The 24364-nt window shown below is 41.4% G+C and overlaps 1 protein-coding gene across 2 annotated transcripts in view; it reads left to right on the top strand.

The window, feature by feature from the left end:
* The window catches only part of LOC132827623 (septin-9-like), a 289777-nt gene that overhangs the window by 8506 nt on the left and 256907 nt on the right, over positions 1-24364 (top strand). The window lies entirely within an intron of this gene.

Below are 24364 nucleotides of genomic sequence, written 5' to 3'. Positions count from 1 at the left end.
TGGAAATACAAAGTGAACAGTTGTGGGTGAATGGAAATATCGCAACATTAAAGTCATACAGTAAGTTAACATGGATACATATTATCATTCCTTTTATTTTTGGGTAAAATATACTATCTAATAGCACTGTGAGACTACCTTCACTGTATGGACTGCCATGGTTCAAGAAGGTAGCTCATGACTGATGTGGTTTTAATTAGGTTAATCCACATAATATATCATAGTGACACGGATTTTTGAGACTGGTATCTTTTTATCAACAATTCACACCACCACGATATAATAGATGCGCAGACTCCGTTCTGTGTTACTAATGTTACTGCATACTATTTAGATATATGAGCTTGGAACAAGAGTAGGCAATTCATCCCCTCAAGTCTGATCTGCATAACTTTACATGCTGCACTGACTCCACTGAGAGCACAGTGTGGCTGAAGGTCAGCTGGGTGCCTTTCACACACCAACATCACATCTCAGTCTTAAAGGTACATGCATTTCTAGTTTGGAATCTAAATAGTACACTGTCCCTTTTTTTTTACAAAAAGGATTCTCACATAAGTATATGCAGGAATGTATGTAGATACGATCTCTGTACATTCAAATAACATCTTAGCGAATGTGCAAATAACCAGATTTAAGCCTTATACAGTTATGATGATTTGGTGTAACTTCACTCTGCAGTGTGCAGTCTGTTTTCATGGATGGATGGATGTGTATTGTTGTCTGGCATAATCCTCCATGCCAATATGAAGTGGCTAAGTTGAGGGAAGGTCCTGTAAGTATTTTTAGATTTCATGCCTGAAATTGTCACTTTTTAAAAAAAATTAAGCAATGAAGTATGCAGTGAACAGTCTGACAATGGGGTGCTGCTTGATTTGGGTTTCTTGTTGAAATAATATCAAACCAAATGAGCTGAACTGTGAACTGCAGGAGTAGGACAGAGAATTGACATCTATGATCAGTAATGTGAATGTGTTTAAATGTGTTCTTCCCAATTTACAATAGAAATGCAATTTTTCCTCATGTCTGGAAAAATACTGGAAACGTATCAAAGCCCAAGAAAAACTATTTCTCTCAAATTATCTAGTGCGCAATTGAGGTGGTTAGCAAGAGAATTCAATGTGATGGAACCAATCATCATGTTTGTCTTGCGTTCATTCTTTCAAGTAGATATAAGTAGGTTCACTACCAAATCCCCCACACAGTGGATTCAATATGGAGATAATTATTGCGCAATATTTGTATTGAGCTGAAAATCAGATCATGGGATGAATTTTTAGGAGTCTCGTAAACAGAAAAATATAAACCAATATCACCACCTCATGGAGACCTATGGCTAGCAGTCTCAAGCTACAATCTTAGTGTCTCCGACACTGGCAAGTAATGTGTAGCCACAGTTGTCACACTGAGACACCGGTGAGTGAAGGACAAACTAACTAATAATATATATTTGGTTTTAGATTTATACAGCACTAGAAATAACTTTATTTTCTTTGGGGTGGATCCTGAGTAAGGCATACATTCAGGGAGTGAACTTGTGTGCTTAAAAAGGTTGGAAACCACTGCTTTAAGTGACTGGGCTAAAATGTAATCCAATATCTTCCTCATAGAAGATAGTGTGCAGCATTTTTATGAAATTTATGAGCTGTCTTGGTGAGTGAGACAAGCTGCACCTCATGTTATTGATAGCTATGATAGTTGTTCTGGAGTCAGTCAATTGCAGGTATTGCTAGCCTGCTATTGTTGCATTGCACTTGCTTCATTCTTAGAGTTATCCATCATTATGTAATTTTTATGTTCCTCCAGAGAGCTTGTCTGAAGATTTGACAAGTGTGGAGGCGATGAACGAGTCTGTTATCCTTTCATTTGTTAGTTTTGGTGAAATCCCATTTGTGTGGACATCTGCCTGTAAATGGGTTAATCATTACACCTGGTAACTGATGTGGCCTGAATTTGAGCCTGTACAGTATATCCTGAAATTGACCTTTTAACATAAATTCAGATTTTAGGAAATCAAACTTTTTCATTTGTCCTGAAGAGAATTTCATTCTTAAAGCTTGCATACTTGAAATGAGAATAACTTTTGCTATCTGCCATTCCTTCAGTTATACGCATTTAGCTTGAGCACCATGCCTTTAACTGAATAATGGTGAACAGAGAGGTGAGAAGGGGCAAAAGGCAGGAACAAGTCCTCCTCCTCAGCAAGGCTTGATTACATAAGACTTTGTTGCAGCCAACCCTATGATACTGAGAATCACTTCCTCCCAGACCCAGGGAGATGTGAGGATTCTAGATCTCTATCAATTTTTTTCTGCTGGCACGCTAAATGTGCCATCCAGTCTCATGAGAGGGCAAAATGTTTGTAGTTGTTGCATTATACTTTGCATCCAAGTATTCAACTGTGGCAGTACATGAAGGCAGTGAGAGGTAAAGACCGCAAAGACCGCTTTCCGCAAAGACTGTTCCCTCCATGACTACCTGGTCAGGTCCACGCCCTCCTACAACCCACCACCCCATCTTGGCACCTTTCCCTGCCACCGCAGGAACTGTAAAACCTGCACCTACACCACCTCTCTTACGTCTATCCAAGGCCCTAAAGGTGCCTTCCACATCCATCAAAGTTTTACCTGCACATCCACTAATATCATTTATTGTATCCATTGCTCAAGATGCGGTCTCCTCCACATTGGGGAGACTGGGTGCCTCCTAGCAGGACGCTTTAGGGAACATCTCTGGAACACCCACACCAATCAACCACACTGCCCAGTGGCCCAACATTTCAACCCCCCCCCCCGACTCTGCTGAGGACATGGAGGTCCTGGGCCTCCTTCATCGCCGCTCCCTCACCGCCAGACGTCTGGAGAAAGAGTGCCTCATCTTTCGCCTTGGAACACTTCAACCCCAGGGCATCAATGTGGACTTCAACAGTTTCCTCATTTCCCCTTCCCCCACCTCACCCTAGTTCCAAACTTCCAGCTCAGCACTGTCCCCATTTCTTGTCCGGACTTGTCCACCTATCCACTCCACCCTCTCCTCCCTGATCTATCACCTTCATCCCCTCCCCCACTCACCTACTGTACTCTATGCTACTTTCTCCCCACCCCCACGCTTATCCTCTAGCTTATCTCTCCACGCTTCAGGCTCTCTGCCTTTATTCCTGATGAAGGGCTTTTGCCCGAAACGTCGATTTCGCTGCTCCTTGGATGTTGCCTGAACTACGTGCTCTTCCAGCACCACAAATCTGGTTTCCAGCATCTGCAATCATTGTTTTTACCTCATTGATTTTAACCCTACTGCGAATCCTTTTGCAAGGATGCCTGCCTTGAAGAAGTTTTCCTCCTCTCTCTACGAGAATCTCAGAGTCCCTCTCCCACTGCAACTCCCAGGTCATTTCCTCTGCCCTGAAGCTCTTCAACCATGTCTTGAAACAAACTCGCTACTACAGCCACATTTGCTTCCTCAGTGCCTGCCTCCGTAACCAACTCATCCCACACGGACTCCGGACTACCTTTAAACCAGCAGAGTTCGGAACCGAACAGGACAAACAGTACAACTACAGATTCAAAAACACCAGCAACGGTTCTTTTTCAGGATCCTCTGCTCCATGCTCGCAACAATGCGCTGGCACCTAACCTCTCTACAGTCAGCTCTGCCTCAGCTGAGGGCCACACTCTCTCAGAATTGCAAAGGACCCCTCTGTACTACATCCTCAGGAGAATTCATACTCTTAACAAACAGTATTTTAATTCCATCTCAAACTTCAAAAACTGTAAGTAAAACAAACTTTTATCTACCCACCTCCATAACCAGCACTCCTCAAACATTCCAGAAGATTCCCCTGGCCTCGGAAACTACTCCGACGCCATTAGCCATGCGGCTGATGCCGCTGCCACCCCTACACTGATTGATCATGTCACTTCCTCCCCCATCATGGCCACTCCCACAACCACTTCCGCCCCTCTCAATTCCTCATGCATCACACGTGACATCACTTTCTCCCCTCACATCATCGCTGATGCCACACACTCAGTGACTTCCGCCACCCCTACTGCCGTGGTCACCACCATTTCCGCCTCCACCAGTGCCACTCACCTGCATTCTGCTGACACGCCCCCCCCCCCCACCCCCCAACTGACCCCACTGTCACTATCTCCATCACCCAGGATCCCAAGGGGAACACTACCTTTGCTCATGACTCCAGCCCCATTTCCCCCTACCACCACATTCACTCCAGTTACAGGTTCTGCCCCAGCTCCGCACCCACACCAGATCCCAGCTCCCAGCCCTGCTGAGTTTTCACCATCCCTCCAGACTTCCCCCTCACTGAGGACAAACGATCGGTCCTTAGCAAAGGACTCGCCTTCATCCCCCTCCATCCACGCATCAATGAATTTAATACGTGCCATGACGTTGAACAATTCTTCTGTCGCCTCTGCCTCCGAGCTTACCTTCACAATCAGGATTCCCGTTCCACCTTCCGAGGACCCCTTTGCCCACCTCCAACACACTGCATCCACCTGAACACCCCGCGCTGGCCTATTACCTGCCCTCAACTTCTTCATTTCCAACTGCCACTGGGACATTAACCGCCTCAACCTGTCTACTCCCCTCCCCCACTCCAACCTCTCGCCCTCACTACACGCAGCCCTCCAATCCCTCTGCTCCAATCCCAACCTCACCATCAAGCCAGCGGGTAAAAGGGGCGCAGTGGTAGTCTGGTGCACTGACCTCTACACTGCTGAAGCCAAACGCCAACTCGAGGGGACACCTCTTCCTATTGCCCCCCTCGACCATGACCCCACCCCCCATCACCAAACCATCATCTCCCAGACCATACAGAACCTCATCACCTCAGGAGATCTCCCAACCACAGCTTCCAACCTCCATAGTCCGGGAACCCCGCCCTGCCCGGTTCTACCTCCTTCCCAAGATCCACCAGCCTGACAACTCTGGCCAACCCATTGTCTCAGCATGCTCCTGCCCCACTGAACTCATCTCTACCTACCTCGACACTCTCCTATCCCCCATAGTCCAGGAACTCCCCACATACGTTCGAGACACCACCCACGCCCTCCATCTCCTTCAAGACTTCCGTTTCCCCGGCCCCCACCGCCTCATCTTCACCATGGATATCAAATCCCTCTACACCTCCATCCACCATGACCAGGGCCTCCAAGCCCTCCGTTTTTTCTTCTCCCGATGTCCCCAACAGTACCCTTCCACCGATACTCTCATTCGTTTGGCTGAACTGGTCCTCACCCTTAAAAATTTCCTCCATTGTAAGGTCTGAGTGGGAATGTTCAGTGATGATTACACAAGATTGAGTTATTTGCAATCCCTCAGGTAGCTAAGTAGTCCATATCTATATACAGCAAAACCTGGACAATAAACTGGCTTGCACTGATAAGTGGAATATAAGATTTGTACCACCCAAGTCCCAGACAATGACCACCTCCAAACTGAGAGAATTTAACGATCAACCCTTGACAGTCAATGGCATTACCATCACTGCACTCTCAACTCTTAACATTCTGGGAGTTACGATTGACCTAAAACTGAACTGGACTAGCTATATAGGTACTGTAGCAAAAGGATAGGTCGGAGGCAAGGTATCCTGCAGTGAATAACTCAAATCCTGATTCCCAAACATCTGTTCACCACCTACAAGGCACTAGACTGGAATGTGATGGAATACCTTTCGTTTTCCTGTGAGTTCTAACAATACTCAAGAAAACTGATACTGTCCAAAACAAAGCAGCCTTGTTGATTGGCACCTTATCCCCATACATTGACTCTCACCAGGACTAACACACAGTAGCTGCATGTACTATGCACAAGATGCACAGTAGAAATTTCCCAAGACTCCTTAGACAACAAATTGGTAACTGTCATTTAGAAACACGAGCAACAGTTACATGGAAACTTCAGCACCTGCAAGTTCTCCTTCAAGCTATTCATCATTCTGATTTGAAAATATATTTCCATTTCTGTTCCTGGGTCAAAATCCTGAAACTCCCTTTGGACCTACACTTGACTGGATTTGTAAAAGGTCAAGAAGGCAGGTCATCACACTCTCATTACATTAATGATTTTTTAAAAAGATATTCTGGTTTCAAATAATTGAGATGTCTTCCAAAAAACCTACAGTGTCCATTAAATAGTAAGTTGATCTGTTGTCAAATTTCTAGTAAATTGTATGGTTATAAAAATGCATCAGCTTATAGTTTGAGTTAAATGCTCATTTTATTTACAAAGCAGACAAAATGTTTTTTTTTTTCTCTCCCTGTCCAAAGATGTAGATTAAATAGTAGGCTATTTTAAATCCACATTCCTGATGAAGGGCTTATGTTCAAAACCCCGACTCTCCTGCTCCTTAGGTGCTGCCTGACCGGCTATGCTTTCCCAGCACCACACTCTTCGACTCTGATCTCCAGCATCTGTAGTCCTCACCTTCTCCTATTTAGAACCATGTGTCGTATCCTGCCTCCAACCAGAGAGGACTTGAGGAATATTTTCAAACTCCATAACCCAGAAACTCAAGGACCAAAATTCACCCATTTGAGAGAGAGAAGCTGGAATCTGATGTAACAGTATTACAGTTGAGTAACTGTAACTACAAAGACATGAGGGAGGAGCTGGCCAGGGTTGAATGGAAAGGGAGCCCAGCAGGGAAGATGATGGGGCAGCAATGGCAGGAATTTCTAAGGTTAATTCGAGAGGCACAGCAGAAATTCATTCCGAGAAAGAAGAGAAGGGAGGATGAGACAGCCATGGCTCACATGGGAAGTCTGGGACAGTGTATAAAAACACAAAGTTTACAATGTGGTGAAAATTAGTGGGAAGCCAGAGAATTGAGAAACCTTCTAAAAACCAGCAGAGTACAACTGAAAATTATGAGGGGAGAGAAGATTAAATATGAGAGTAAGCTAGCAAATAATATAAAAAGTTTGCATTTTTTTTTGTTTTTAGATACATTAAAGGTGAGAGAGAGGTAACAGTGGACATTGAACCTCTAGAAAATGAGGCTGGAGAAGTAATACTGGGGAACAAATAAAAGGTGGAGGAATTGAATAGAACATAGAGCAATATAGAACAGGAACAGGCCCTTTGGCCCACCATGTCTAAAGCAGCCATAATACCATTCTAAACTAATCTCTTCTGCTTTCACATTGGTCTGTATCCCTTTGTTCCCTATCTGATCATATTTGTGTAAACACATCTTAAACATTATTGCCAGGAGAGGTAAATAAAGTAGCAAGGTCCAGGCACTTACCACCCTGTTTTTTTTAAAAAAAACTTCCTCATATACTTCCTTCCTTCTTAAACTTTTCCCTTCTCATCTTATATCTACCTAAAGATTGCCTTCCACCCTGAAGTCTAATACACCAGTTGCATTGCAGTACATCAAGAGAGTTGGGGACAGTGAAGAGTGTAGTGGCCATTACTAAAAAGTTGTGGGGAACCTGAAAAGTCTAAATGTGGATAAATCACTCCGATCAGACTATGCACCAAGGTTTTGAAGGAGATAGCTGAGGAGATTATGATGACATTGGTGGTCTTTCTATTATATGCTATTTGTCCTCCATACTGCACACTCCAGTTCTTTTTGAGTTAATCAGTATAGAATCTCATCAATAGACCTTGCTGATTAAACCATTCATTATCTCCAGCAAATATTTCCTTCATGAATGATCTGTTCCGGGCTCTATAGAAATACATTCTCTGTCTTACCTCCTTTTTATTTCTGATTTAATTGTCAACCTTTTTTTCTTTGCAAATTGTCGACATCAGATATACTGCTTGTATAAAATTACTAGCTTTGCAATAACTGTTGTTGTGTTTTAAGATTAGAATCTCACAAGGAAACTGCTGAACACATGAACTTTTAGTATTACAAATTATTGGGAGCGACAACTCCAATCCTTTTTATGTGGTTGTAGAACTTGTATTCGCTCATTCTGAGTAATTGTTGGGTCCTGACTGAACGCAGCAATGTACCCAGCCTCAGAGTGCTTAAGCTCTTGGTATTGTTTTAACTGACTTTTCAGTTGCAATATGTTTGTTTTGGACCGAGATTAATTTACTTGACCCATTTAAATTATTTTATTGGAAGATTAGTATTAATATAAGATGATAGCTGTAAAATTTAGTTTGAAAATATGTTTGGTGACCTACAATTAGATATTAAGGCAGTTTTTTAGATAAACAGAAATTTTCTGTTCTAGTGTTCTTCATTTGAGGACATTTACACACTTCAATCCTTTTATCTCTTTATCTCAGTCCCTTCTGTTTTCTGTTCCCTGCCCAACATGATTCTCATCCTTGTCCTGTTTCTCTGGCATATTAATGGTGACCAAAGGGCAGCAACTTCGTAAATATCATGGTACTATCCTGCACACAATGCATCTCTTTATTGTGATAATACTGTGGCTTTAAGAGGTGTATTTTGTCCTTTTTTCTTAACTATGAAGAGATGTTGAGACAGGTGCTGAGCAATCATGCTTCAAACCAATGAATTAAACAGCTTGTGAGACCTTGGTATTTTTTTTAAAAAGTTGATTCAGTAGAAACAGCCTGAATGGGTGGGGTCAAGTTGTGAAAGCTGCTACATCCGTTTGCTCTCTTTACTGCAGCTAAGAGCTTGGGTTTTCTTCCTGCTGCTAGAATTGCATGTGAGATGATTTATTTTACCGAATTTGCCTTCGCCAAGGGGGTGCTTTATGGGATGTTACTGTATTGGGACAGTTATATAGTAGTTAAAATTATTTCATTAATTATTTTAATTGTTAGTCAAATCAATTATTTTATTTTGCCTGTACTTACTTTATTTATTCACTATAAATAATGTTTTGCTTCAAGCCTGGTAGTTTAACCAATCAAATTACATCCAAATGCAATGCCTGGCACTTGCCTTTAAAATTAGGAAACATTAGAGTCTGGGCTATCTCCGTGGCATGTTTTGAGGGGGCTTGGTCTGGTCAATAACCTTATCTAGACTGTGATACCTTTTTTATAAATCAGTTGCTGCTTGGACACACAATAGTGTCTTTTGGATTCCTTTTTATTTTTGACATTTTCTTTTTAAATGGCTAAACTGTACCACAAGTCTTTTCTGATTCAGCTGGAATCCTAAGATTTGCTGATGGTTAATAAATGATCAAAAAGATATCTTCTGAAGAAAACAGTCTTCATCTTTTGTTCACATACAAAGAAAAGGACAATTGGATTTGCTCAAGTACATGAACTGCATTAAATGCTTAATTTAGCTCAAAGATATCTGTAAACAGAAGATTTTCCTAATAAAATATTTTCTTGCAGTTTGTTGGATAAAGTTTGAATGACGTTATGTTTAGAAGTAAAATGATATGGTTGCACAAGTTTTACTCTGGGCAGGATCAGCTTTGAACTAAAAGCTTAAGATTTCTGAACTTGAAATGAAGTATATTATCCACTGTGAGTACTACCACATTTTAAATTAAAATGTTCATGTTGAATTCTTCAAGGATTTTGGTTGTATCTCTTAAAAGTTGCCCAAATTTTATTGCTGAAGCCACTTTTGCAGCTTCCTCACCCCCAGCTCTTCACCCCTCCCCCCGCCACCACCATCCTCCCCCCACCACCCCCCTACCCAGACCATTTCATTCCACAAAGGCAAATAATTCTTCTAGTGTAATTGCACTTAATATCATAACTATATGTAAACCTAGAATAACTATTGCTATACTCTCATGCACTTGGAGGAAAGCTTTGTTGCCATCTATTTTGTACAATTTGTTTTCCTATGATTATGCTGGCTAGATCTAACTGCAGAGTTGTGTTGTTTTGTTTTGTTGAACTCAGTCCCATGATTTTAACATGACTGGTGTATAATACAATATTACAAAGTACATTAATCATCACTGATTGGACAAAACTTCTCCATGGCTAAAAGAAAAAGTAGCATTTTAAACCACGTTAGAACAGAATGTGTTTTCAGGAAAACATCACCAGTTTCTCCAAGACGTGAGAATGGAAGCCAAATATCCTCAACATTTGAGGCAGGTAGTTAAACAGCTGATGATAAAGGCATTTCACACAGAGAATAGTGTGGCAAGAAGCATGTGTTCACTGTCTGGAATTCCAATTGTCCACTTCTTCTTAAGGTGCCCTGTCTAATTACAAAGCTCTGAAACATTATCTTTTAACTTCTCTCTCTTTTCCTGTCTCTGGTTCTCTCCTTGGGCTTGGGAACAGTTTGTTCACACCTTTGTTTTGAGTAGTTTGCAGCATTTGATTACATTAAAGACACTTAAACATATTAAAGTGGTTGTGTAAGGTATTGCAATAGGACTAGAGTGAGCACATTTCTGATCCAACACATGGATGTAAAAGAACATGACTGCACATGCATGCTTCAGGCAGATGGAAGTGCGTGCATCTGCCCCAAGTTACAATTCTAAATCAAACCCTAAATGTCAAACAAAGTGGTTGGTCTGTCTGTGGAGATGTTTGTGGCAGGAATTTTTATTATTAACTAATTTTACAAACACCTTTTTAATGTTTTTTTTGTTTTGAACAATTGCATTGTCCTTAAACATATGTAGTTCTAGCCATAAAGACAAGCCTGAGCAAAGAACTGTAATGCATAAAAATTGAGATACGAATTACTGGGTGACTTGTTAATTTTGTAGGATAATGTAATGGGTTTTCTTGATTTCTGGTTACTTTTCCTCAAAAGTTGATAAATTCCAAACATTCAAAAAAAATTACACAATGATGCCAGTGCTTGTAATAGTTCAAAGTTGTAATCCTTTGTGTATCATCTTTTTGAAACGATTGTTACATGATTTTAATTGGATAGTTTGCATGGATATTTAGGACAATTGTTTTGTAAAAGCTTCTTAACCCATGAGATTATATCTCCACAAGCTTGACATGGTACTCCTCAGGCATCTATCACTCGTATGTTGGACTTTGAAATAAAAGAAAATGATGTGCATGGAAATGTTTGTTATTTGAAAAGATGCTAAGCACTGGTAGCTGGAATGACCAAAAAAGCTTTGCAAGCTGTTGGCCAAACTCTCTTTGCAGAGAAGGTTCACACAAATGAATGATCAGTTTCCCCAATTTTGAAATCCCTGAGCAGGTATTTTTGGCAATGCAGTGTTCAGGCCATATTTAAATATGAACAGAAACCCATCTTTGAATAATCTCCAGTCACCTAGTAGTCAGTCTTTCTCTTTCAGTTTTGCATCCTACTTTGAACTTTAAAAGACACAATTCCAGTAATTCCAGACGCAATTAAGTTTTTGGATTCTAATCTAATAGCTCTATAGTTTTGGTGACTTTGCTCTGTTTTAGATCTTGCAAAGCCTGAAAGCATTCTCTGTTGAAAAGTCTGTTCTATATGTGTCAGAAACTGCGTCTCAAACCCAACTGCATTCCTTAACTATACACACTGTGCACAACTGGATCTTTACAAAATAGTTGGGCATTCAAATCTGTTCTAAGGTCAAGTGACTTGTCCAATGCGTGTGTTCTTTACTGTCAACTTTGCAAGATTGACTGACTTTGTTTAGGAATCATCACCAGGGGGAGAAAAATGCACCAAATACTTGGTTGACTTCATAATGGGGACAGCAAATGAAAATCTTCAGACTGTAATCAGAACAAAAACTGTAATCTTGATGATGTAGCGCAGACATCTGAACAGAAATTCCATGGGTTGAAGATGTACAAATCTGGGCATATGTTGATCTAACACTGTTCCACAGTCAGAAAATGGATAAATTGAAGCAATATATGGTCTGATCATTGATTTTTGCTGAAAAGTGAGGCATGATGCTGAAGGTTTTCCTCGTGCACTCGTCATATTTGCAACAATCTTCGACTACAGGAGAAAGGGGTGCTGATCGGTAAGTCAGCAAAAAGGCTCTAACTTGCACAGGAGTAGCCATGGAGAAAGCAACACTCTAAATTTGAGGTTCTCCTGGGTAATTCTGCCTCTCTCCTTAATTTTGGTAACATTCCAATGATGGCACTGAAGACCTGTGCTTCTGAGCTCACCAAATGCCTCATCGGGTTATTCCAGCCGATTTGTGACATCGGCATCAACTGAACAATATGAACAGTTGCCTAGGTATAGTCTCTCCATAAAACAAAAGAAGACTTCTACACTGTCAACAATGGTCACCTCAGCAGTCAATTTCAATCATTAGCAAATTGCTGATAGGTGGTGTTAATAGTGCTGTCAAATGGCATTTATTCAGCAATAACCTGTTCACCAGTGGTGAGTTGACATTCATCCAGGAACACACACCCAGCTCCAGATTTCAATGCAGATTTGTCCAAACATTGACAGAACAGTTAAATTCCAGAACTGAGGTGCATCGGGGAGTAACTCTGTCTACTCAAGGCAGGTTTTTAATTAATTATTAGATTAGATTAGATTACTTCATGTGGAAACAGGCCCTACGGCCTAACAAGTCCACACCGACCCGCCGAAGCGCAATCCACCCATACCCCAAACCCTACATTTACCCCTTACCTAACACTACGGGCAATTTAGCATGGCCAATTCACCTGACCCGCACATCTTTGGACTGTGGGAGGAAACCGGAGCACCCGGAGGTGGCATCAGGAAACCCTGGTAAGCTTCAAATTAATGAAAATCAAGGAAAAGGTTGGAGTGATACCAGGCACAAAGAAGGATAATTTTAGTTATTGGAGTCTGTTATGTCAGTCCCAGGACATGGCAGAATTTGAGTAGTTTCCTACAATATCCAGACTTTGAGCGAGGTGGCTTGCGTTTTTTTTTCTTTTATCACCAGAATATGGAATAGAACAAGTTAAAATGCATCATGAAATGACTTTTGTTGCAATGCATTGGAAATCTGAACCGTGTAGAGCATCGAGTTGATAGAGTTGTGTGTGTATGCATGTCCTGGATTTCTGCAAGGTCTCACACTGAATTAATTCTTCCAATTGTAGACTAAAAATGAAAGGGACCTGTGAACATAAACAATTCAAAAAAAGCCAAACCAAGTAAGATATTTGATTTAAAATATGGATTTTTATGTTGTGTAACCTGACCTGACTTTGAATCCCATTTAGTTTAACTGCAACTCTTGTCGTTAGTTTACAGCTGTCATTGAAGCAAAGGTATATATTTCACTTTGTTAGTCGGCACTAAACGAAAATTGAACGAAATAATAAATTCAACAAAGGTCTTTCTAAAATATGCCAATGTTAAACCAAAACACACAATATATAACGATGTGGAAGTTCCTGGGTTTTTGACTGTGAGCTGCCAGCATTCAGCACCATTCTCCACTGATTTTCTTTTTGTGGCTATAGGATTAAATACAAATACAGATTAACGCAGAAAGCTGAAGTTGCATATGTTAGTTATTGCTCTGCCACAAGCTGCACTATAGACCAACTTGAATCACCCTGCCTCCAGAGCCAGCAATCGACTTACGTTGTTTTGATTTTCAATAGACTATTATTTACCAGAGGTTTACCAAATTGATCCCTAGGATGGCTGAAACAAAAACATATTTTTGACGAAACTCGACCAAGTTGGCAGCATCGGCAGGGCGAAAGCCGAATTAACATTCAGGTACGGTCACCCTTCAGAACTGGTTGGAACTAGGAAAACATTGGTATACCTGCTAAAAGGCAGGGTGTGCAAGGGATATACCTTTGGACAGTCAAAGCAGGAGATAATCGTGAGCCAGGGAGAAAGCAAAATTTCTCATGTGGACTATGAGAGCCTGCAAATAAGTTGACTGTGACTCAAGTAGCCCATGTGACGTATGTATGTATGTGTGTCTACCTTGTGTTGTTGAACTTTCCTGGCCATTCATTCATCCTCAGAGGTGTTCAGGAGGCAAGAGAGAGGCGGGGAAAACTGTCCCAGCTCCAGGAAAGTATGCAGAACCTGCTCCTGCTGCAGACGGGGGTCGATGTCATGGAGGACCTCAAGGAGGTGAAGGGCCAGCAAGCCTCGTTCTTTGCCTCGAAGGCCTCCAAGATAATCTTCTGGTCCAGGGTCCGCTCGGTGGAGCAGGACGAGACGTGCTCACGTTTCTTCTTCCAGAAGGTGCAGAAAGAGAGCTCTGTGCTCAGCAGCCTGAAGGAAGAAGATGGCTCGATAACGTCATCTCAGGCTGACGTCATGAGGATCAGTAAATCCTTCTATGCCAGTCTGTATGACATGAAGCCGACCAACAGCGCGGTCTCCCAGTTGTTCCTGTCCTCTATCACGGAGGTCTTAGATGACAGAACACAGGAGAGGCTGGACCAGCCGCTATATCTGGACGAGCTGACCAAGGCCCTCGAGTCCTTCGAAAAGAATAAAACTCCCGGAAGCGACGGCTTACCAGTCGAGCTCTATTCTGCTCTGTGGGAGTTGATTGGCCAGGACCTTCTGAAGGTGTATGTCAGTATGCTTCAGGCAGGTACCATGAGTGAATCCATGAAGAAAGGCATCATCACCCTCATCTCCAAGTGGAAGGGGGAGAAGGAGGAACTCAAAAATTGGAGACTAATTTCACTGTTGAATGCAGATTACAAATTCTGTCAAAGGTAATCGCCAAATAGGTCAGGTCTGCTCTGGGGTCGGTGATTCACCCTGACCAAACCTGTGCTGTTCCAGACAGGAAGATCGCTGAGAGTCTCGCACTCCTCAGGGATACAATCGCCTACGTGCAGGACAGAGGATTGGATGCCTGCCTGATCAGCCTGGACCAGGAGAAAGCCTTTGACAGGATATCACACAGGTATGAGAGATGTTCTCTCCAAAATGGGCTTTGGGGAGGGAATCTGCAATTGGATCAGACTGCTGTACACCAACATTGTCAGTACAGTCTCAATCAATGGGTGGGAATAAGATAGCTTCCCAGTCAGATCTGGAGTCAGGCAAGGCTGCCCTCTCTCTCTCCCGCCTTGTTTGTGTGCTGCATAGAGCCATTTGCCAAGTCCATCAGGAAGGATGCGAGCCTGACGGGTGACTATTCCTGGTAGCGGGGGCCTGCAGGTTAAGGCCACCCTGTGCATGGATGACGTCGCTGTTTTCTGCTCGGATCCACTGTCCATGCGCAGACTCATGTGCATATGTGACCAGTTCGAACGTGTCTCCAGGGCCGTGGTAAGAGCGAGGCCATGCTCTTCGGGAACTGGGCCAACCAATCCTCGATCCCCTTCACCGTCAGGACCAACCACCTGAAGGTGCTGGGTATTTGGTTCGGGGGAGCTGCGACATCCGCCAAGTCTCGGGAGGAGCGTATCAGCAAAGTGAGGCAGAAACTGGGCAGATGAAAGCTACGGTCGCTCTCCATCGCGGGGGAAAAAACCTGGTCATCAGGTGTGAGGCACTGTCATTGCTAATATACGTGACACAGGTCTGGCCTATTCCCAGAACCTGTGCCGCTGCAGTCACCCGGGCCATTTTCCAGTTTATATGGAGATCAAAGGTGGACCGTATCTGAAGGGACTGGCTGTACAAAGATCTGGGCAACGGGGGATAAAATACACCCAATGCCACCCTCACCCTGATGGCCACCTTTGTATGTATCTGCATCAAGCTGTGCGTTGATCCCCAGTACGCAAACACCCAAGTGTCACTACGTACTGAGGTTCTATCTGTCCCCAATGTTGCAAAGAATGGGCCTGGCCTCGCTGCCGTGGAACGCTCCGAATAGTTGGACCTTTCCATATCACCTGTCCTTCGTGGAGAAGTTTATGAAGAAAAACACCTTTGACCACAAGTCCATCAGGAAGTGGTCAGCACGTAGTGTCCTTGGGACCCTTCAGGAAAAGGAGAGGGCGGATCCTATCGAGCGGTTCCCTTCGCAGACTGTCTAAGCCATTTGGCAGAATGCCTCATCGCTAGAGCTTTCCTCCAAGCACCAAGACATGGCTTGGCTGGTGGTGAGAAGGGCTCTGCCTATGAGATTCTTTATGCACGCCCGGACTCTCAGCCGCACTGCACGCTGCCCTCTAAGTGGCTGCGGGGGGGACGAGACTGGCACACACCACCTTCTGGAATGTGCCTATGCAGAAGAAGTCTGGAGAGGAATGCAGTGGTGTTTGTCAAGGTTCATCCCGAGCAGCGCTGTGACGCGGGACTCCATGCTCTACCGTCTGTTCCCCGGGACGTGCACTGAGACGAACATCAACTGCACCTGGAGGATCATCAACTCAGTGAAAGACGCTCTCTGGGTGGTCCGAAACCAGTTGATCTTCCAGCTGAAGGAGTTGACCCCGACTGTGTGTTGCAGACTGGCACATTCCAAGGTCCGGGACTACATGTTGAGGGATGCGCTGAAGCTTGGGGCAGCTGCCGCCAAGGCGCGGTGGGGAAAGACTACTGTATAACGTCTGCCTGCCTAAAGAAGAACAGGGGGCCCATGCGGTCATTTGGGCTCTGCTGATGCCTCCGCTAAATATATGGGCATATGATTGAAAAATGTACAGACCTGTGTATTAAAATGATAAATTCTGATCGCTGTATGAAAATGTTTACATATGTATGGCCTGACCAACTGTACAGACCATCAAATTATTTTATGAATAAAGTATATTTTTGAAATAATAAAAAAAATTCCTGGCCATTCATTGGGTACTTTTGGCCTCATGGATGCAGTCAGCGATGTCCTGCATCTGGAGAGGTTAGTGCATGTGAAACCAACTGTCTTTTGTACCTGCAAACTTCTATCTCTCTGGAATGGAAAGTAGTGTCCAGCCAGGGCTGCAGTGAGCTATGTATTACAGTAGTGTATGGCCATGGTGAGATGCGAAAGTTTGCAACCAATTTGGAATTGAGCAGTTAGAAAGGACAATGTACTGTGTCTTTGGCAGCTGCTGGCAGGGCATGGCGTGGCAAGCAGTGTACGAAGTCTTTGACAGGACAGAATCCAGAGACAATCTACTTGGAGAGTCACTGCATTTTGCAACACTGGCTCTTGGTCACTTCAGAATCCACCAATAAATCCAATGCTGACTCTAAGGCCTCCATTGTCCTCTTGTTTCACTCCCATATTCCTGATATATGGGGACTCTGCCCTTCAGCAATGGATGTAGTGCTTCAACACCACTGAACTCCAAATCAAACAGTGCTCTCCCTATGCCAAATGCTGCCTTTTTTGTTGTGTTCATGTTGGTCTCCAAATTGTATTTGTTCTTCCTCCTGGTCTTCTGTTGTATAAGAGAGTGACAACCCCCTGAACAGCCCAGGTGCTTACTACTTATCTGAGCATACACTGACCTGATGGCACCTGTCTCCTGATGGAATAAGCCTCCCTCTGTACCAGGCAGCCTCTCATTGGGCCTAACAACTTCCCTGCGGTGGTGATGCCTGGATATCTGCTGCATGTCTACATCCATTCACCTCCCTGGTCTCCGATCCAGCTTTCAGTCAAAAGTTAAATGTGGATTGGCCAGGATCTGAAAATTAAGACTTTTTAATTCCAGAATGTGTTTGTGTATAACTTAAAGACGTCTTTAAATGATGGCCAACGTTGTCTCCAAAATGTCTATTTATAAATTTGTTTTTGCATTGTCCAAATGTGGTCATGTCATAATGTTAAAGTAAAAAAAAACCTTTTTTTAGTGCGCTTATAATTCCACTTATTTTTCAGTCTGCCCACTATTAAAATCTGACTCCATCTCCCAAGAGGGTCACAAATAAGTTGACATTTTAAATATGTTTTTTTTTCCTGTTGCCAGTGGGACAAATGACTTTAATGGAACATTTTTGTTTGTTTCTCAGCTGTCACCCACACAAGATGTTCCCTTCCTTACACACTCCCTCGCTTGGCATTTTCTCTTACATAGTTTGAGTACTCAACCTTTCCATTCCTGTTTTTTTTCACCTTCAAGCTTGTTCACAGCTTGCTTTCAGTCCAGTATCATTCCGTTGTTGTATCCTCCTAGTTGTTTCCACCCTCAGGTAAAGAATAGGACTCCATAGTTTCTGTGAAACCTTGAGCCCTGTTGAATTCTGTTTCTTTTCCTAGTTTCTAGATTACTTTTCTCTTCTTATTTACAATTTCATTTAGGAGATGCTGCCAGTTTGAAACAGACATCCAAATAGAGAGGGAATTGAAATCTCTGGAAAAAATGAGCAACCATAAGTACCACTTTGGGGGACTTAGGACTGGAATACCCCTGCACAAGACATGGTTAGGCCAATAGACCTCCTGGCTTGGAACTTTATAGCATGACTGTGAGGATGGCAGAATGTCTGCTGACTCTGTATGTGTCTACCTGGGATCAGGTATTTCCAAACAGCTGATACACATGTTTTTGGAGGATATTGTCATTTGATGTATTTGTTGTAGCATCTGTGCTAGAAAACAGGCACAAAAACCACTTTCTCTCTACTTTTCTCTTCACTTTTCCTTCAAAAAAAAGATATTTGGCTGTGGTACAGGTAGAGTAATTCTCTCTTTTTGCTTTTGGTTATTTACGGCAAATGAGCCACAGTATTGGGTATTGCATTATTATTGTTTTCTTTTGTTAAATGTACAGTAATATCACAGATTAAATAAAATAATTTCAATACATATCTACATTTAGTGAATGTTTCTAAAAACACCATTAAGCAACAAAGATGGCTACTTTAATTATATGACTAGACTTGGCCATAACTCTTTCGAAGCTTGAAAGCTAAAAGTCAGCAGGCCAATCAATCCTTCATATACATTGCCACAGGGACAGTGTCTCCAAGAAGGAAAAAAACCTTAATACAATAAAATTGCAAATGATCCCATCCTGCAAGACAAATGTGCTCATTGAACCCCAGGATGGGCCACAGATAGTTGTTTATCTGCAATATGTAAACCTTTGTTTCACTTACCGCCACCATGCACCTCCCACTCCTGAAAGTCTCCTGAACCAACAAACAAAAATTGTCTCAGGCCCAGTTTTCTATCACCATTTCAAAGAGACAATGGAGGGAAGAGAGAAGAAGAACAGAATAGCAGACCAGCAAAATAGTGCCTCATGCTCCATTTCACTGTTAATCACACCACTGTTTGAAAATGGTTTAATAATAGTTTCTCAACACTAGACTCCTTTTTAAAACAAAGGTTTTTAAACTAAGTCATGGAGCTAGGGCCTTGATTATACTGTACTATATGCAGGACAAAATTTTCTTGACAGTTGAAACCATTCTTTAGATTAAAAAATCAAACATCCAAGAACATCCTTGCATGCTTGAATAATGTGTGCATAGAACTGATGAAACTGGTGAATGTTGTTGAACCCATCTCTGTAGACTTCTCATTTGTTAGGAAAGTGAGCCAATGGTTTTATTTTAAAGTTCCACAATTTACCTAGTCCAGAACATTCATTGCAAGAGGACAGCTCGTGTATCCAGAAGAGTTAAGATAATACAGCTATTCTTCCTCAAAGCCAAAAAAGCCTCCGTGGCAATATTTCTAACATGAGTCTAAGCTGATAAAATAAACTGCGTTCATTACTAAAACCTACTGTTGGAAACAGCAGAAACTGTTAAGTTTTTCTTATGAGCTTGAATGATTTTATAAGCACCCAGCCAGACCCCATATTTCCAACTAAATCAAGAAAAACATTTTGAATGCATGAAGCTATATACAAGAGCACTTTTGAATAAATATTAAAAATGTGGAATTTTCAGAGGTATTTGAACGAGATTTTTACCAATTTGCTGCTTTTCCCAACTTCTTTGAAATGAAGTTTTCTTGTGTTTTGGACATTTTTAATGCTTGTTGCAATCCAAATGTGGTTGCTTCTTTATAACTTCCAATACCCAGCTAAAACAAAGAATTTTGATTTACAAAGCACTTGGCACAACCTCAAGGTGTCCCATAGCTCTTTAAAGTTCATTCCATATTTTTCATAATGGTTACAATCTCTCTTTTAGAAATGTTGGTGAAGAAATATATAGGACCCTGAGAATATTTATAATGCTTGCTCTTTTAAAACAGTGCCATGAGGCCTTTTACACTCCCCAGTTTCTTGGTATAATACACTGGAGTGTTGACCAAGGTTATGGATTCAGGTCTCTGCATTAGAAGATTAACCTATTAATCTTTGTTAATCAGAAGCCACCACTAAGTCAAGGATTGACAGCCAACAGTGTCAGAAGACAGAATATAAATGCTCCCACTTTCCTCATCCATACCAAGTTGAGTATGTCTTTGAAACCAAATATTTAGGACGAGTCATATTTAGAGTTTGAACTGCTTATTCAAAATGCATTATAATATAATAGCTACCACCTACCCTACAAATGGCATCTTAAAAAGTATTGACACGTGTTTTTTAATCATCACAAGGTCCTGTATAATTGTTTGCACAAATAATAGATCATTTGATACATTGAGCTTGTGGAGAAAATATGGAATCATAGATTCTCTACAGTGGAAGCAGGTCAGTTGGCTCATCAAGATCATACTGACTTCTGAAGATCATCCTGTCCATAGCAGAGGCAGCGGAGAGAGACGGTTACATAATATACTAAACATTGGAATATTGTATGAAAAAAGTCAATATTAGCCTTGGTGGAAACCTACTGTGAATAAAGGTTTTTTTTGCCAAAAAATGCAAGTACTCATCTAATTTAAGCCGGACAACTGAGTCCATGTTCAGAAATCTGCATCTCCTGCTTAAGTTCACATTTGTGTGATACCTTCACACTGAGTGGTAAAAGATTCATCTGTCAGCTAGCCAGCTTGGAAAGGCAACTAACCTAGACTCAGGAATTCACCATGAGCTGTATTTCAACAGCCATTTTTGAACAGTCAGAGAGAAGAAATGGATTTATAAGCAAGGACTAGAACATTTTCTCTCTCCCTGTTTTTGTTTTACTCATCACCTCAGAAAACAATACCCACTGAGAAAGCAAATCTACAAGCTTCCACATTGCAGAGGATACCAATCTACAATAAAACAATTGCAATCTCAGATGATGACACCTCAACATGTGGAAGAACTTTTACACTGCTTAAACTTTATTTTCCCTGTCTATGCCAATCTTTGTTTTTCTAAAATTTATTAATTCTGAAAGTGTTAAATGTTGCATCTTCATTTTTTTTTCCCCACTAGAATAATGTATAAGATTCTTTCTCCTTCTACTTTAAAAGTCCGTTTAATTGGTTCCTTCAATTTTTTTTCAGTATCTGTGCCTAAAAAGAAAAAAAATTTGTGACTGACCAAGACAGGATTAGGAGGGAGGTCAGTTCTTAAACAAAAACAGAAGTTGCTAGAAAAGCTCAGCAGGTCTGGAAGCATCTGTGAAGGGAAATCCGCTAACGTTTTGGGTCCAGTGACCCTCCCTCAGGAAGCCAATTCTTACCCTCCCTTCCCCTCCCCAAATTGGTTGTAAGAAGAGCATACCCTTCAATTTCACTGAATCCATCTTATTTTTCATACTTCAAAATTGTTTTACAATTGTTTGTAAATGCTAATGTGCCAACTACAACAGTTTTTTTTCTTTACAAGGTTAGTCACATTTTCCAATTCTCTGGGCCTGTGCTATGTTAACTGGGCACTATGACAAGTCAGGAGGTGGCTGTGAGTAAATCCCATTTAAGTTATATCTGTTATCTCAGTACATTACTGAATGGCTGGTACAATGGGGCACAAATTCAAGAACGGTAAATATTTCAAAATAGCATAAAGAAATAAGCTTTGGTATCATTGCTTGGACAAACAGAATTCATGTGTTAAACGGCAGGATGGAAATTCCTGTGGTAGCATTGGCCCAAGATCTTGTACTGAAACCATGAGGTTGAAAATAAATCCAAGGACAGGCATAGCAATTGTGTGAAGGGAAATGGCAGAGTATAAGTGTATTTTACAACTCTGAATTATCTATATATTTCTATATTGCAGACACATTTTTAAAAAAAATCATAAACTGTATGCTGTGACTTCCAAGTTTGGCTATTGTTATTGATGAACCCCAATCATAAGGTTCAGGAAGTGTCTGTAACTGGAAGGCAGATCCCGATTCATATAACCTCAGCCAGTGGTTGCATCCTTAAGTTGCACAGAGTCTTTTGTACTTGTTCAGGTCAATGCAACACAAAATTTATTACAGGCTCTTCAGTGCCAAATAGATGTACAGAGTTAAAATTTAGCATGAATTTATTGATTGATGGTCTCTGGAGTTACAAACGTTTATTTCCATAAAATTAAACCTTCCCATGGACCTTTTTCTTTTCTTACCTATTTCATCAGCTATCCAGCTTAAAGTAGCTTTCGTCAGGAGTTGACAAACAAGCTTTTCAATCTGAAAATGTCTAGCTTCTAATGCCTCAGGACAGATACTGCACCGTACGACTTTCAAAAAAGGGAATGCCGGTCAGCCAAATGTTTAAACACATAATACACAAGGTTGTGCTTGACTTGAAGGGCATGACCTCTCCCATGAGCTTCCATTTCAGACAAGCTAACTAATGCCTGCAACAAAAAACTGCTAAAACATTCTACAGTACTGCAAGTTAAAAAGACACTCAACCCCAAATATGTCATCAGAAAATTTGCAAGTTCAATACCAAGTTAATGCTAAAATTATGTCACAAACTTGTATTTGTGGAAGCCCATCAGGGTTATGGAGTGTTGCTTTATTGGCACATGTCGATGCAACAGTACTACTTCTCCAACAAAGCAAAGGGCAAACAGTCAAAAATTTGATACAATGCTTTCTGTAATATAACTCATGGTCATAATATGTTTGAGTGAATCAAAATTCTTTTTGTAATAGCATACTTTAATTTTAATGACATTTACCATTTGACATCTGACCTTCTCCCATTATATGTTTCGTATCTTATAGTAAAGACAAGGCAATTTACAAAGATGTAAAGTCTCGTATGATTTTAATCTATGCCCTTGAATTTACTGCACGAATGAACATATCGAGGTGTAACAATTAGCTTGCAGTCATGGTGTATTACTCACTGGAGAACATGAGGCATGCCGACTGAATCATCCTATAGTTCCCTAAAGGATGTTTACTGCACAGAACCATTTAGTTAAAATCTATTTCTTGGTGAAATAGTTAAATAGTTTAGTTCAACATGAACATGGACTTTGGAATTGATAGTTACATTCAATGTATGTAAATCTTAGGAGAAAGCTATACACTAAATCAATTCACACATCTGTTTTAGTGTATGTGTTGATGCAGATTTGTTCCTTAGGAGACTTGCCAGTTTCAATGTACTATGTGCAAATTGCTCATTGATCAATAATGTTAAAGTCTCCTGAAAAAGTAAAAAAAAAACAGTGATAAGAACTAAATGTTTAGCAACTATAATTACTAAATATCAATGCTTTGCTTTTCCTTCACATTAAATAGGTTGAAGCCTCGAAATTTCATGGAGTTTCTCCTTTTCTTTTATCTTTACTTCAGTGAAAACCTCCTGAGAAATTGGGTAATTATCTAATGGAAACTCCAGCGATACAGCATAAATAAAATTTGTAATAATAGGAGATCCGGTACACACTCCGATTAATTTTCTTTGTAAGAGTGTGCTTGCATTTTGCCTCTTGGCAGTTGTTTAGGTCAACGGTTCATGATTAAAATTATGCGGCTCATCACTTTTCAATATGAAATGTTATTACATAAATAAACAAATTTTGGTTATCAAACAGTTCATGGATCTCAATTCTGATGGAGGATATCATAAACTTGAAATGATAAGGATTGACATCTACCAAAGATTTCAATGTCATTTATGGGTCCTTGCTGCCTTTCACCACTACGTCCCTCTTCTCTGATGCTGCTATTCATGAAATCAGATCTTCCACCCCAACCTGAGTGAACGTCCTGCTTCCAAGAGTTGCTAATACCAGCAGAATAGTCAGCTGTGGGCGATGCTGGAGGTGTAGCCAGTCTCTGATAAGGAGCAGTTTGGAGGCTGCACAGCAGGTTGTTGGGTGGTTTCACTGGGTTCAATCAGGCAAACTCCAATATGAGATGTATAAGCATTCACAAATAGGGTCGGGGGATACCAGTGGGTGCAATGTTCAGCATTTATAAACCTCTCCATTGGGCACGGGGCACTGAAACAGGAAGGAACCCATACCCTCCCAAGCCCATTTGGTTTACCTGCCAAACGCAGGGATGTATAAGTACCACTTTGCCATGGGTAAAATACCATTGACTATATTAATTGATTAGTTTAGGTCCTCAACTGATCTAAGATTAGACAGGCTGACTAATAGCTACACTCTCTCTGCAGATAACAGCTGTAGCTTCACTGCCATGCCACCTGACTTTATACATCTTCTTCCCCATTTTCCTTCCCTTCCCACAGCAGCCAGCTCATTCCCTGAGGTAGGGAATGGTACATAAAATGTCAGCCTTCATCAGTTCCCAGCCCCTATC

Source organism: Hemiscyllium ocellatum, chromosome 25 (genome assembly GCF_020745735.1).
Source record: "Hemiscyllium ocellatum isolate sHemOce1 chromosome 25, sHemOce1.pat.X.cur, whole genome shotgun sequence".
NCBI classification, from domain to species: Eukaryota; Metazoa; Chordata; class Chondrichthyes; order Orectolobiformes; family Hemiscylliidae; genus Hemiscyllium; species Hemiscyllium ocellatum.
The sequence above is the reverse complement of the archived record's forward strand: the minus strand, read 5'-3'. Positions and strand labels throughout refer to the sequence as shown.